Here is a 14,975-nt window from a genome sequence, read left to right as displayed (position 1 = left end):
TTTTAATAACTTTATTTGTATATTCAGTAAACTAGGAAAAAGCTGTTTATAGAAAAAGACATAAAAACACTAAAAGCTCTTCAGTAATAGAGATTAGAACTGGGAGACTGTTTTGCTATAAATATTGCAAGAAACTCTCCTCTGTGGGAGATTCATTTAATGTCTATGGAACATTGAATAATTCTGATGCAAATTGTTTTTGTTGGTCAGTCAGTTATTGCTCTCAAGGGATTGAGAGGTCTCCAAATGGAACGAAAGGTTTTGAAAGGCGATGCGGAGAATCAAGAATCGCCCAAGAGTTAGTCGCTGTAATCAATATGCAGTTCTTCTGTGATATTTGCTACTAAATGTTCTAATGATTTTCCATATATCACTGTGGGGCTGACAGCTAGACAAATACATGCAAATTACTTTAGAGGCAGAAACTCCGATCTTGTGACAAGTTTAACTTAAGGGGATAATGATTCCATACAGATTGATTGAATTGATACAAGCCTTGCTCTAAGGTAGGTAATTCAATTTTTGAAATCTGTTGGAATTGACAAAATTTCGTTTCCGGCTTCGCTTCGATTTGATGACAAAATTTTGTGTTAAAACATCTGAGACAGCGGGATTAAATCATCTCTGGAGAAGAATTATGTGAATTTTACTATTTTCAGACCAAAAAAATGTGATGAAATGTGAAGTTATGTGGTATTATATAGGATTAAAAATACAAAATGTTTATTTGTTTGACTCCAGTGCTGAAATAACAGAATGTTGTGTGCATATGAATTACAGGTTAAAATTAGCTTACTATGATGTGATGTAAGTTACATAATTTATATTACAGTGTCAACATTGTGTCAGTATTGATAAAAGTAATTTCCGCAATATGGGAAGCATGTTTAAATTTCATTAATAGTTTGTACAATGATACTGTCTTTACCCTTACCAAGGTAAATATCTTCAACCGGACTAGTCCATTGTTCAGTCTTGGACAGAATAGAACAGGAGCAGACAGCCTGGATGTGCTGGCTGATATAGGTCTGCACTAGAAATGGACTTGTACATTGTTCAATCTTGGACAAAACCATGTAACGTTTTTAGGAAAAATTTCAAAATAATAAATACCAACTGAATAGTGAACATTATAAGTGTAGACAAGGAGCAGACGGCCTGGATGTGTTGGCTGATAGAGGTTTGCACTAGTTGTATGGGTAGAATCAGTTGTGGTTAACAGGGTAAAGTTAAAAATAGCAACAGCTACACACACGTCAGGTTAATTTGTTACTAATGGGAATATATTTTCAAGACAAAAGGTGTTCGTGGATTTTAATAAGGTAGACCTTTAAATAGAGGATTTTGTTCCTGTTTTCTTACAGGTCTAAAGTTCTGTTCCTCTCTAAGTTACATTTATAAAAGGGCCTTAGTACAGAAACTTAGTTAAACTTGCCTGTAAAAACCTTCATTTAATGATACTTTAGATTTCAATTTTTAATATTTTTTTTGGTACATTTGTTATGTTCCCTCCTGACGTTTGTAATGTCTGTTTCTATTTTTTGTTTGTTTTCATGATCATAAATTACACTGGTTTGATTATGTTAAATGTTTGGAAATATTTTTGCACCATTTGATTAATCGAAAACAGTATTACAATTGTTGCAAAACAAATTCATTTAAATATTTTTGTAGCTTTGAGTGAGCACAATTCATATGTTACAAAAGGTGATCAAATTTCAAACTAGACATGAATTAAGGTAATAAAATTTATGTTTTTGATAAGGACAGGTAGAGATTGCGAAGTTGCCATGAAAGAGTGGCTGTATTTGGTATTTTATTTAGGCAGCTGAAGTAGCCCAATATTTTAAAAGTGTTTAAATTGACAGGTTGATAAATCTAATAAAACTGGTATGCGTTTTAAATTTCATGTGTTTAGTAAACTGGCTGACATCTTAAGGAGTTAACTTTAAGTAAGAATTTTGTAACATTGTAAAAAGTCACTTTTAAAGCCATAAGAATTCATTCTTCTAATGTATGTTAATGGATTGCGAAACTTGAATGTAATTTGTCAGTTCCGGTCTTTTAATTAAAGATTGTGAGGATTTAAGTGCTATAGAGCTTCACCAATAAAAAAATGATATAAATTATTTCAAAATATGATAAAAACTAAATGAATTAGCTGAATATAAAAACAGATATTTAACTGAGTTACTTCCCCTAAAGTTTTGAAATCTTCTCTGATTTAATTCCCCTGAAGTGTAAAAGCTCACTGAATTAAAAGTACTTTCTCTTGAAATCTAAAAGCCTACTCTGAATTACTTCCCTTGATACCTAACAGACGACTTAAGCAGTTCTGAATAAATGTATTTAGATTTTGAAGAATGAAGACTAAAAAGTTGATGATAGTGTTATATTGAACTTCCATAATGCTACTTTTAATTAATGCATGTCAAGATTAAGAATGATAATGCTCAGCCGCCTCTGTCCATTGAAATATTACAATGCAAGAAAGTTTCTATTCTTTTTAATCTTTTCCCAACATCATGAATAGTAAAATAACATTAATGCATTGGTTCAGATGTTGTTAAAAGTATGGGGCGTCCATGGCCGAGTGGTTAAGGTCGTTGACTACAAACCACTTGCCTTCCTTCACTGTGGGTTCGAATCCCTACAGGGACTTTGGATTCTTTCATGTGAGGAAGCTATCCAGCTAGCTAACGGAACGTCCATGGTTCTACACAAACCTGAAATAATGCATGGAAGGGCACCTGAGGTCTTCCTCCACCAGTAAAGCTGGAACGTCGCCAAATGACCTATACTGTGTCGGTTTGACGTAAAACCCAAAACAAACAAAACAAAATTGTTAAAAGTAGATTGAAAACATTTTAAAAAAAAACAATGACTCAGAATTTGAAATGAACCAGATTGTGCAAAAGACTTCAGGTTGATAGGATACCAGTCAAGAAAGATCATGTGAAGTAAAGGTTAATCCCTCTGTAAACATTACTCTGCAAGTATGTCACAGTCTAATAAGCTTAACCAGTCTGCAGGCACAGAAATGGCACAGTCTAATTAGCTAACCAGTCTTTAAGCACATACAGACACCTAATATTTTACTTTGCCACCTCACCCTTGTCAGTTTGTTATTTACTTTTGTGTTTTAATTCGATTGAAAAATCATCTATGTAAATTTGCTTTGATATTGAAATAAGATTCACCTTACTGATTATGGATTGGCTTTGAGAAGTTCATGTTGATAAAAGTTAAGTTTATAGATAAAAATGCACAATTAACTATTTGATGCTAGATTTATTATTTCCTGTTTCCAGGCTTTTACAGGATTTTGAAAGCATTAGAGTACTATTAAGTCTATTTTTAGAGTTGACAGGAGATTAACAACAATATTGTTTTCTGGCTCAGTTGGTACATAATGTATTGTTCCATTAGAAGATTCATGTATACTTTGAAGTGTATATACATTTCATAAAATCTTGATTTTGATGTCCTTAAGTCACTTTTTTCATCAGATATGATAGGGGTATCTTGATTAAATTGACAAAAAAGTATCTCATGTATCAACTGTACAATTTGTAATAATTGTTTTTTCTTTTGATTTCTTTCTTTGATTCTTGAGCATTATTGTTTTTTTTTCAGAATATGATTTATTTTATGGTCATGAAATTGACATTTACTTAAAGAATGTAGGATTGGACCTGAATGTCAAGTCTTCCCTCAGATCAGTAATTATATATCACACAATTCATTTCCTGTTGTTTTGTATGGCATACGTGATGGCATATTCTTTCATGATTTGGTGTTTTGGTTTAGAGAATATAATATTTTTCATGTACTTTAATAGTCTCTAAACTTTAAATAAATTAATACAGTGGATTTGGTTTTGTCTGCAAGGAAATATTCATGTTGCCCACATAAATTATACCAGCTTTTTATTCATGAGTCAACAACAGAAATGAACAAATATTCATAATTTCGTCAAAACGTGTTTCAGTCTCTAATAGCATTTTAATTTTTTTTTTGTCCATTTTTTTTTTCACTTGTCAAAACTTGATCAAACTAACCAGCATAATTGCAAACAGACCAAGTTGCTAATGCCTTCCAAATTTGGTCATAATTTCACCATTATAATGCATGAAATTGGTCTCTCTGGGGACGTTTTGCAGACATTCATCCCTTTGTATGCTAATTAGGAGCAATCTAGCAAGGATTATTTAAGGAAGAGGTACTTGTGTAATGTTGACATAAAGTGCCATCACAGTTTTATTCGCCTATTATTTAAGAGGTTTTATCAGGCTACTATCAGTTTACTATCACCTTAAATAAATAACTTATAGAGTTCTCTAATAAGATGGGTCAAGTATGTGCGATAGTATATCAAAATTGTACAACCATTTTCTCTTGTTATATGCCAGGTGTTTATGACATAAATTTCACAGATTCTTCTGTTATTTTCAGATAATATTGTGCATTCTGTTTATATTAGATGCAGTTGTACTTCAAAAATGTTTTAAATTTAATTATGTTGATGAAAGAAGTTATTGCTCTCTTATTTTCAATTTATTTATACCACTTACTAAAGTGATTGATGGAGTGCAAAATCCAACGTGTTTTCCCCTTTTGTATAAACAGCACTCTAGGGTATTTACCAGTTTCCATATTTGGTCAAATTCATCTGTATAAGTTCAGGAAAAGTTATAAGCAACCTACATATACAAAATTATTGGGATGAACATTGAGACCAATAGTAACTGTTCTAAGTAGTGTGTTCATGATGTGTGAGTTATACAATAAGAAATGCAACATCTTTCTTCAATCTAACCATTATTCCATACAGTTAGGACTCCCTACAAGCTAATACACATCAATTATCTGTAAATGCTGCATATGAATTTTATACTCATAATTCAGAATTAATAGGAAATTTATTTACAATTTAGATCCACATATGCTGTTTCTGATGGTGAGAATTTAAATAAACTATTCAATAGAAAATGGAAGCTCCATGTAAATTTTCACATGAATTAATTCTGAAGAAACAAGTTCTGAAAAAAGATGGAACCCTGCTGGAATCCTGTGAGATATTTAATTGAAACTTTTTTTTAATTAATGATGAACCGGATGTTACTTTAACTGTTGACTGACGTTGAAAAGTTATCATACTGTGAAATAAACAATTCAGCACTTCATTAATGAATGGATTCATACAGGAATTCTATGAATATGTTTTAAACAATGACAATAGGAGATCAATAGAGGGAGCCAGATGGTTACCCCTAAGTCCCCTTAATGCTCAGCATCTGAACTCTCAATATTTAAAGGGATTTATTTGGATTAAAAGTTGGCCATTTACAGCAGGAAAAACCTTTTGTCTGTTCCCAGGAATGGAATAATAACAGAGCATGTAGTACCACTAATTGAATTGGTCATGAAATTGAACCCTGCCTCAGGCCTGATTAGGTTTAAAACTATTGGTTTTGGTGATTTTTTTAAACAAAGTTTTTTGTATAAATGTGTTCAAAAAGTGTCATAAGGGATTGGAATTAGACTAAACTGTTGATGAATTTCTTCAGAAAATGGAAATAATCAAAACTGTTCAGAATTTGTTTTGGGAGGGACAAATGAACTAAAAAAAATTTCAAATCCAGTGTGTGAGGACATGATTTAGAAAGAAGATGAATGTTGTTTTTTTGTTGATTTTTTTTTTTGGTTTTGTCAATTATCTAGAGGAATGTTAACTGATAATTGATTAAGAATTAAAAGGGACAAAACCAAAGAAATAAACAGTACAGAGACCATGTTAATTTAATTGTGCAAGAATCCAAATGCAATTAATACAGGGTGAGCAACGGCATTGTTTGCATATTTTAAGGAATAATTGTAAAATGATGTATTATGCTGCTTCTTTTTGGCAATCTAAAAAGGAAATGTTATCATAAAAATGTCAAAAATTACTTGATTTATTGGGAAATTAAATGAACAGACCCCTTGGATTTTGATCAATATTTGAAAGAATTGATTGCATTTCTACTGAGTTTTCTGACTATCTAATCAAATAGAATGAATTAACAATGGTGAAATATTTAGTCTGAAGTCAGATATCACATTGTTTTGAGTTGAAGGATGTCTTTTTGATGACCAGAGTGCATGTGGTATGTGCTGATTTTAACTGGTAGAAAAATCGATGTTTGTCGAAAGTTGATTTATATGACCATTAGACGTAATCATGTTAGATTGCTCAAAATGTAGATTTATGTTCTTAAATGCATTCTTTCTCAACAAGTGCCATTTATCAAATTTATAAAATATGATCTGTCATTCAGTGACAATTTCATTTTGTAAGCGATGTTTACTGATTACATAACATTTCTCCATCAAACAATTTTTTTTCTTGTCAATGTATTTTTTAAGACATTTATGTTCTCTACAACATTTCTTGTTAAACATTGCCAATTTGCAAAAACATAAACAGTAAAAATGCCTTTTCAGGAAAATAATTAAGTTCTTAAGAGGCACCCTTTTTTCTGGAGTTGTGTGATCCATTGTTTGTAAATGCTTGAATCGGTTCACCCTCAACCTGCAGCTCTTTTCCCTCTATCCTTCTGTTGTACCCATTGCAGTTGATGTTTCACAGTCTTTTGTTATGCTGTTTTCTTTCATGGACTTTCACCCCAAAGGTTGGTTTTTCTTGTCAGTCAGGTCAAGGTCACTGAGACTAAAAATAGAATTGTATTTTCAACAATCTCTAAGCGATATTTGGGAGCCACCACTTCTTGTTCGGGTTATTCCTTATGTTTTGTGTTTTAGTTACGCTGACTGGGAAAGATTTGCAATAATGATAAATTAGGGTTGAAAGTGCATTTGGCATGTGTACATGATATAAGATCATTTAGCGTGTACTTTAAGAAATTAAATATGAGATAAGCGAACTGGTGGAGTAGTTTTTGAATGATTTACTATAGAATTTCACTAAATTTATCTGAAAAAGCAAACTGAATTATCTGAATTTGTCAATCACAATGTTATATTATACAAAATTTGTTTTCAGCTTGAATTCCATTCATACCTAGGTTCTTTAGGTGTATTTTTTACAGTTTATGAAAAGCTTAAAATGTTTTCCCCTTCTGTAAATCAATGCACTTATAATATTGATAGAAAACTTTTGAAATAAATTCCACGAAATACTTCTAAATTTGAAGAGCAGGTGATATATTAAACTTGTTGATATCTGAACTGATGAATCTCAAACTCAAACTCAAATAATTTTATTGCGTTAAACATACAATATATGTTTATAGCACATACAACATAACAATAGGCAGAAAACATGGATTTTTCAAGGAGCACAAAAATACAATGTAAAACATATGAATTCATAATTGTGACGTGTTTGAGGTTTTGTAAAACTATTTTCTAATCAAATTTGCATAATATAAATATTTAGAAAGATCTCTTACAATTATTTTAGATTCAGACAATAATAAATTAGTAAATTTCTGCAATGTAGGCCATGTATAATAGTAGCGTCTGAGATATTTTTTGCGAAGGTCAGCATATTGTGAGCATGTAAACAAAAAGTGAAATTCGTTTTCAATTCGTCTCGAAGAACAATTATTGCATATTCTTTCCAGTCTAGGTACGTTTGTAAATCTTCCCTTTTCAATTAACAAGTCGTGAGATGATGTGCGAAATTTTGTAAGCGCAACTCGAAATCTTTTGTCCTTAATATAATCAAGATAACTTTCAAATTCAAATTTATATTTTATAGAACTGTATGTATCTAGACGACTAGAATTATTAATAGAACAATACCAACTTTGATAATAAATATCTAGTATGCGTCGTTCAATAATATTGTAGTTAATTAACATGCTATATTGGTTTTGCCAAATATACGAAAGTCCGCATTTATCAAGTATAAATTTAATTTGATAAGCCCAATTACACTTATTATATGTGTTATTTCCTTCAACATCGACTTTAAGCATGTTATAGGTTTTGAAAAGAAGAGATTCTTTTTTACATGTCAATAATTTTATCCAATATTTTACCATTATTAATTGTCTACGAATGCTCATTGGGATTCTAGCTAATTCCCCGTAAAGAGCGTCTAAATTTGTAGAGCGTTTGACAGATAATACTTTTCTACAGAATTTGGAGTGAATGAGTTCAACATCAGGTCCGACATGATGACCCCAGATTTCAGCCGCGTAATTTAACGTAGAAGCTACCAATGAATCGAATAAGTCACATTGTTTGGACACGGGTAAATCAAGTTGGTTAAAAACAATAAACAAATTGTGTAATGAGTACGAGCCGTGCTGGGCTATTCGCTTTTGTGTTCGGTTCCAATTGCCATTTTTATATAAATGAACGCCCAAATATTTAAAAGAATCTACTAACTCTATATGATTGTTATAAAGATAAAAATCAAATTTGGTATGTCGGCCTTTTTCAAAAATCATGGTTTTTGTTTTGCTGGCATTAAGACGTAAGCCCCATGTATTGCTATATTCTTCAATGTCGTTCAACATGGACTGTAGGGAGTTTGGATCGTGAGCAAATAAAACTGCGTCATCGGCAAAAAGTAATAAAAATAATTGAATGTCGCCAATGTTCATTATTCCATTAATATCTGTATTTACATTATTAACAATATCGTTTAAAAAGAAAAGACACAAAATGCTGCTGGCGGGGTCACCTTGTTTCACTCAAATGTTTGAATTTATAAAGTTAGAGTTAGTCGAATTATACCTTACAAACGATTTAACCGTTGAGTACATTGACTTTATAGCCATTACAAATTTTGTACTAACATTTGCATTCATTAGTTTTTGCCACAAGTAAAATCTGTTAGAATGGCTTAAAATTTCATCATATTATGGAAACTGGAATTACAGCGCCAACTCTTATTGAATTATATATGGAGTTAAACCGTTACTGCACTCAAGTGATGATTTGACCTTGACACTAGAATTTGATTCTTTTGAATAATTATACTTTAAGCATTGCAACTGACTGATTTTGGCAGCAAGTTTCCAATCAAGGTTTTTTTTTTCCTTGAACATTTTAGATCAAAGAAACACTGTAAAGTTATTTTAGAATTCCAATGTTTGAGAATTTAATTCTTAGCCTTGAGATTCATATAAGCACCAGTCTTGATATGCATCACTGCCATTGGTTAATTTAAAAATGAAAATTTGAATTCAGCCAATCAAATGCAAGAAATAAGTAAACTTGTCTATAACATAATGTGTTTGTCCAATTCAGACTCACCAATTCTATTATAAATAATTTGTTGAAAATTTGCATGTTTATTCTTATATTAAATTGAAATATCAAATGAGATAGATTTGTTTACATTTCAGATAGGACTGATTTAAGAGTAAATAAAAGTTTTGATAACTCAATTCTCACATAATATTATACAATTTTATTTGTTTATCTCGGATATTTGGGAAAAGCTATTATGTATATATATGTAGATCATTCAAACAATGTAAGATTACTCAGCCATCTGATTAAATTGATCACAGTCTATTGTATTTTATTGTTTGAAAGGTTGAAACACAGTCTAACTGCCATTGATTGGATTAAATGTTTTTAATTTGGAAAAGTTTGGAAAAGTTGCATAAAAAAAGGATAGACAGTGAATACTTTTGAATGGTATTGTATATTTATACAACATTATCACAATTTTGAAAGTTTTAACTGAAAGAATGTTAAGGAGTTATATATATTCTTAGAGAGCATCTGATAGGATAGAGGGTATTTTGAAAATAAAAAACACATGTGAACTGCGGCACACAGACCTGTAGCTAAGGGGGGGGGGGAAGCAGCTCGGAAAAGTTAACCTAGCACTCGGTTCAGTCATAATAAATAGATTAACTAAAAGTTTGGCTGTGCGTTTTGAAGATTATGCTACCTGATTACACAACTTAATAGGTTCGCAGCTTATCGTTTTTATTTGTACCGTGATAAAAGAAAACATGGTAATGACTTTCGTAAACAGTTGCACTTTATTTGTTCAGCGTGCAGTGTAAGATTTAGTACTTGTGTACATGGCTTTGTTGAATTCTTACGCTCAACCTTTTAAATTGTCACTTAAACTTCAATTGGTGATGTAACGTTTTTTGTAGTTGTTTAGAGTTGTAATTAAACTAAATTGGATTTTCGAATTGCGGGTAAATCAGGCACGTGAAGATGTTTATTGGAGTGAAATATTCTAAAAATAGAAGGAATATATACGGTGAAGATTAGTAAAGGAGATATTTTTCATGCCAGCACTGTCTTGTTTTATTTTCTTCATAATTATCGAGGATTATTTAAAACTAACTTGACCAGTGTCAAATTGAATGTGAAATAAATTCAAATGCTTTTAACAGAGTGATTCAGTGTGAGTGAATACGGATGGATATTTAATTTTTTTTCTGCATTAAGATATCATTTCAAAAAAATGGTAAGTTACTTTAAATTTTAAGATTACTGTATGATAAATGTTATAGTTTCAATATTGTATTAGTAAAATGGATAAATTGCTCAAAGGCTTTGAATTAAAAAATACAAAACAACTTGTTTATCTGGGATCTTTGTTTGGTGCATTTATGTAAATTTTGAAGACTCACTTAAGTGTGTTTAATTAAACAATTTTGTAAGTTTGTCATCAGGAGTAGGATGGTTTTATTTCTCTGTATATTACATTAATATAGTATAAGATAATACAAATTGATGAAGGTTTTTTAATTTGCTTTTAAAAGGCCTGAACTATACCTGTATAATGTCATCTTTTTTGCATTAAGTCTTATTAAATCTCATTCAGTTGATTACAAGATTGGTATACCATGAGTAGGATAGGTATAAGTCAAGAAGTACTTGGGGAAAGTATTTGTTCAACTGATCTTGAATGCTTTAGTTCAAGTCCTATGCCAGTTGCATGTGAATATCTATTTTACATAAGAATTAATATTGGTTGTACATTAGTATATTTTGACTGCCACTGTTGTTTAAAATCAATTGTGGGAATAAAATGTACATGATTTTTTAGAAAAGTAAGTTGCACAACTGTGATATATCTAAGGTAGACATGTGTTTAGTGTGTAAAGAAACATGCTATGTACATTGAAAGTCATGAAAGTTGCTTATACTTCTTCATCTTATAAAATGACCAAAAATGAATTAAAAATATACCCTTCTAATTAAGCAATGTTTCCTTATAGACAAAATTGGCAAACATATGAAACAATATTGTCACAGTTAATGTTGCACAAGTAAGGTTGATAGATTTACATCTAAATAACTGTAAACTGAAGAAACTGACGGTACAGATTTTCATTAAGATAATGGAATGATGTTGATTAAGTAGCAATTCATAGGCAGCTATGTTCACCATCTAAGATTGGGTGAATATTATGTAAGGAGATACAGACTTGTGTTTTTTAAGGAGCTATGTTAATTATCTATTAGTTATGCAGACACATACTCTCTCCATGTTATTTTATCGGTCGTAAATCATTTCGCAGTTATTCCTGGGGACATGAAACATGGAAATTAAGTTAATCTTCCAGCTTGAGGAGAGAAGTTTGTGACATTCATCCCCACTTACTCATGTGGAGTGTAATGTATAAAAACATAAAATCTAATGTTTTACAAGTTTTTTTCCCTTCCAAAACAAAAACAATACAAACTCAGAGGGATAATACTGTAAAAATTTATAATGTTTTTAAAAATGTGAGATTCAGTGGAGTTTCTTTAAGTGTTACAAAATTATCTTAGTGGATTCTATGCAAGGATACTATAGTGATCTATATATCTAACGAAAGTGTGCTTTGGTTTCTGAATTGCAAGAACTCTGACCCATAATTGTGTTACCCTTATTCGGTACACAAAAATGTTGACATTCAAGGTCTACAAAGCTTAGTTTTGAACTTACCTATGTTGTTATTGCATTTAGATGGAGCAAAGTTGTTCTTTCATCCTACAGAACTTCCATAACACTTATTCCGTAACCATTTTTCATTGCTCATTTTTGTATTGACCTTTTAATAATTATAATGGATATTCTCTTTGTTTTTATAAGAAAGTCCAACATTGGATTTATTAAATGACTTCTACAACAATATTTTTCATGACCTTAACTGTATGATTTCCTGTTTTTTAAACCTATTCTGCGCCTCAAATCACTCTGATTTCAAACATGGAAATATAATGGAATTTAAAAAACAAAACCGAAAAAAACTTGTTTTTATAGCTAATGTATTTTATGAGGTTATCTTGCTGTCATGATGGAGGAAGCAGACATGAAGCTAAGATATCTGGCTATATCTGATGAACTTTGACCTAAAACAATAATGTCATTTTAACACCTTTGAAGATTGATGTTTGAACATACAAAAGTATTGATACATTAACATTTTTCTGTTGGATTGCTTTTAAGTCTTGTTTTACTCGCACTGGTCATATGGGTAGAGTCTATGGCAGCCATCAGGGTAAGGGTTAAACGTGTATGTTATAGGAGTTATGTTTAAAATATGATATTTAATTTGATAACAAAATCTTTAATGTCCTAATGGCCTCTTTTTACTACAGTTGCAAAACATTTTTTTGTCACAACTTTACATTCTTTCACGTTATTTCAATACCGTGGGCTGAATAAATATTAACAAAAAATGTTCATCAGCATGTTCTTTTTTGTTGCAACATTTTTTTGTTGTTGAAAACAAAGACTCTGAGTTATGTTGAAACATTTATAATTAGAATAATGATTTAACCTTGTCAGCAAAAACCATGCATAAGAAGTGCACAAATCATTAAAAGATCAGCGCATATGTAATGATGACATTTTAAAGGTTAACATTCGGAAATTACAATGTCAGGGGGTTATTGTTACAAAAATGTTTTAATTAATTAAAATTGTTCATTCTGAGGAAACAATTTTAATTTTTTGTTTGTAAAATTTGTGCTTGGTTGTTTCTTTGTTTTGGAGAAGTGCATGATTGCGAAAAACTTTGAGACATCAATGATAATTACTCATTTGGATCAGAATTTTCTTATGTTTTTATAAAAAATTTTTTTTTTTTTTACTTTTAACTATAATAAAATTATGCAAATGGTTATTTGAATAGCTCCATGAGTCACTTTGCCCACTCTCTTGTTCCACATTAAATAAATGAGAAATTTGCTGTGGTCAGCAAAATTTCATTTTGCCTTCAATGTAACAAATTAAAGAGCATTCAAAGTTAACTAAGACTTTCTTCTTGGTTTGCTGATTGTTATGTCCTGTGGGTTACGTGCTTATCTTAGTGACTGCCAATTTTTTTGATTTTTATTTTTTTCATATTTCCATTTAATGATTGAAATTGCAATTCGTTATATATTTAATCAATCGGAAGATGGAACTAGTTAATTCATTTAAGATATTTAGCTTAGTTAGTGATAATAGTAAAATATCTTAAGTAAAATACTTGTGTTATAACTATAGTATTATTTGGATATAATTATACGATAACATCAAGATTATCCCATAAAATGTTGAATATTTCAACTGTGACCGACATAATTTGGACTGTTTTTTATTACGGCATCAATGATTACCAAACATGTTTATGTGAAAATAAAAAAAATGTTATAAATTGATTTGAAATGTTTTGTGGCTTGCTATTAATTATACGTGAGTAGCTTTTATGTAATATATTTCTTTATAGAGGCGTATTTGATTGTTATCTCTCGGGCAAAAGTTTGTGAGAAAATGAACGGCAGTTTGAACATGTGCCTGCGTATTCAAATGCATTTAAATTTTTAGTGCTGAATTTTCATATCATGCGTTGATTTTGATGAATTTTATTTTCTCAAAATTATGACCGTTTTGCAATATAACAAACTGGTATCAAAACTGACAATCAAATGATTTTAAAATAAAATAAAAACTGATCGAGGCATGATGTTTTGCTAAATGAAATGCGGTATAAATTTGTAAGATTTCATTGTCATAAATGATTGAGATCTTTGCTGTAAATTGTTATTCTTTGGGTGCATTAGAGATACACTTGTATTTACTATTATTTATTGTTTTGATGCTATTTAATGGTTTGTGTAAGCAAAAGTTTGAAATCTGCATGGAATGTAGATGCATCGAAATTTCATGAATTTGAAAAAAGCATTAAATTTTTATGAATGATACAATATGTTAAATTATCATAGTTGACTGTAGTACATCTTTAAAGCTAGATAAGTATAGAATAAGGTCAGTTCTTGGTGAGAAACTTTCTGTAGTTGAATTTTTTGAGTCAAATAAGAGCGTGATGCTTTCTCAATTTTAGTACTTTCAGATTAAAATCCTTTAATCTGCTGTTGGATAATTGGTAATTGAATGCAGGAACATTCCGTAGACTTAATTCATTAGGCTAATTATTGTGTGTTTGAGACATGAAATTTTGCACACACAAAAAAAAATTGCTAAAATTCTTGATTAGTTCTAGAAGTCATTTAAATACAACCGACAAAAAAAAAACCTTGAAATTTGAATTTTTTTTTTTTAATGTCAAAATTTTCATATCAAGGGAATACCCAAAAGGGAGAGTTGAGATGGCTTTAATTTAGATATTGCATAAAGACAACATTTAAATCTAACTGGATGCAAATTAGAGGTTTAACGAATGAAAATTTATCGATAGTGAAGTTACTACAGACACCATGTCTCGTTTTCCGCCCAGCAAATATTTTTGTATTTCTAATGTCATTATTTACAAATTTAGCTTATTTAGTGACTTAGAGGCTTTTAAAGCATTTCATTCAAGCAAAATAATAGATAGGAGTTGTGTTTAAGTTGTACGTTTTAAAGAGGGAGCAAATTACAGGCTATTGTCATGCCGTGTTTGGACGGTGTAATGCATTGGTTATACGAGAGAATATAATGTCACAAGAAGATGAATGACTATACAATACATTTTAATCCGGAGAAATTTGAGAAAGAACGTTTTAGA

At 30.5% G+C, this 14,975-nt stretch overlaps 1 protein-coding gene across 1 annotated transcript in view; it reads left to right on the top strand.

Annotated features, from left to right (window-relative positions):
- The window catches only part of LOC132730300 (roundabout homolog 2-like), a 186,374-nt gene that overhangs the window by 65,077 nt on the left and 106,322 nt on the right, over window positions 1-14,975 (top strand). The gene's annotated exons all lie outside the window — the stretch shown is intronic.

This window comes from Ruditapes philippinarum, unplaced genomic scaffold (genome assembly GCF_026571515.1).
Source record: "Ruditapes philippinarum isolate M1 unplaced genomic scaffold, ASM2657151v2 ctg758_1_1_1_1, whole genome shotgun sequence".
Classification (NCBI taxonomy): Eukaryota; Metazoa; Mollusca; class Bivalvia; order Venerida; family Veneridae; genus Ruditapes; species Ruditapes philippinarum.
Note: the sequence above shows the minus strand (reverse complement) of the source record. Positions and strands in the feature narration are given on the sequence as shown.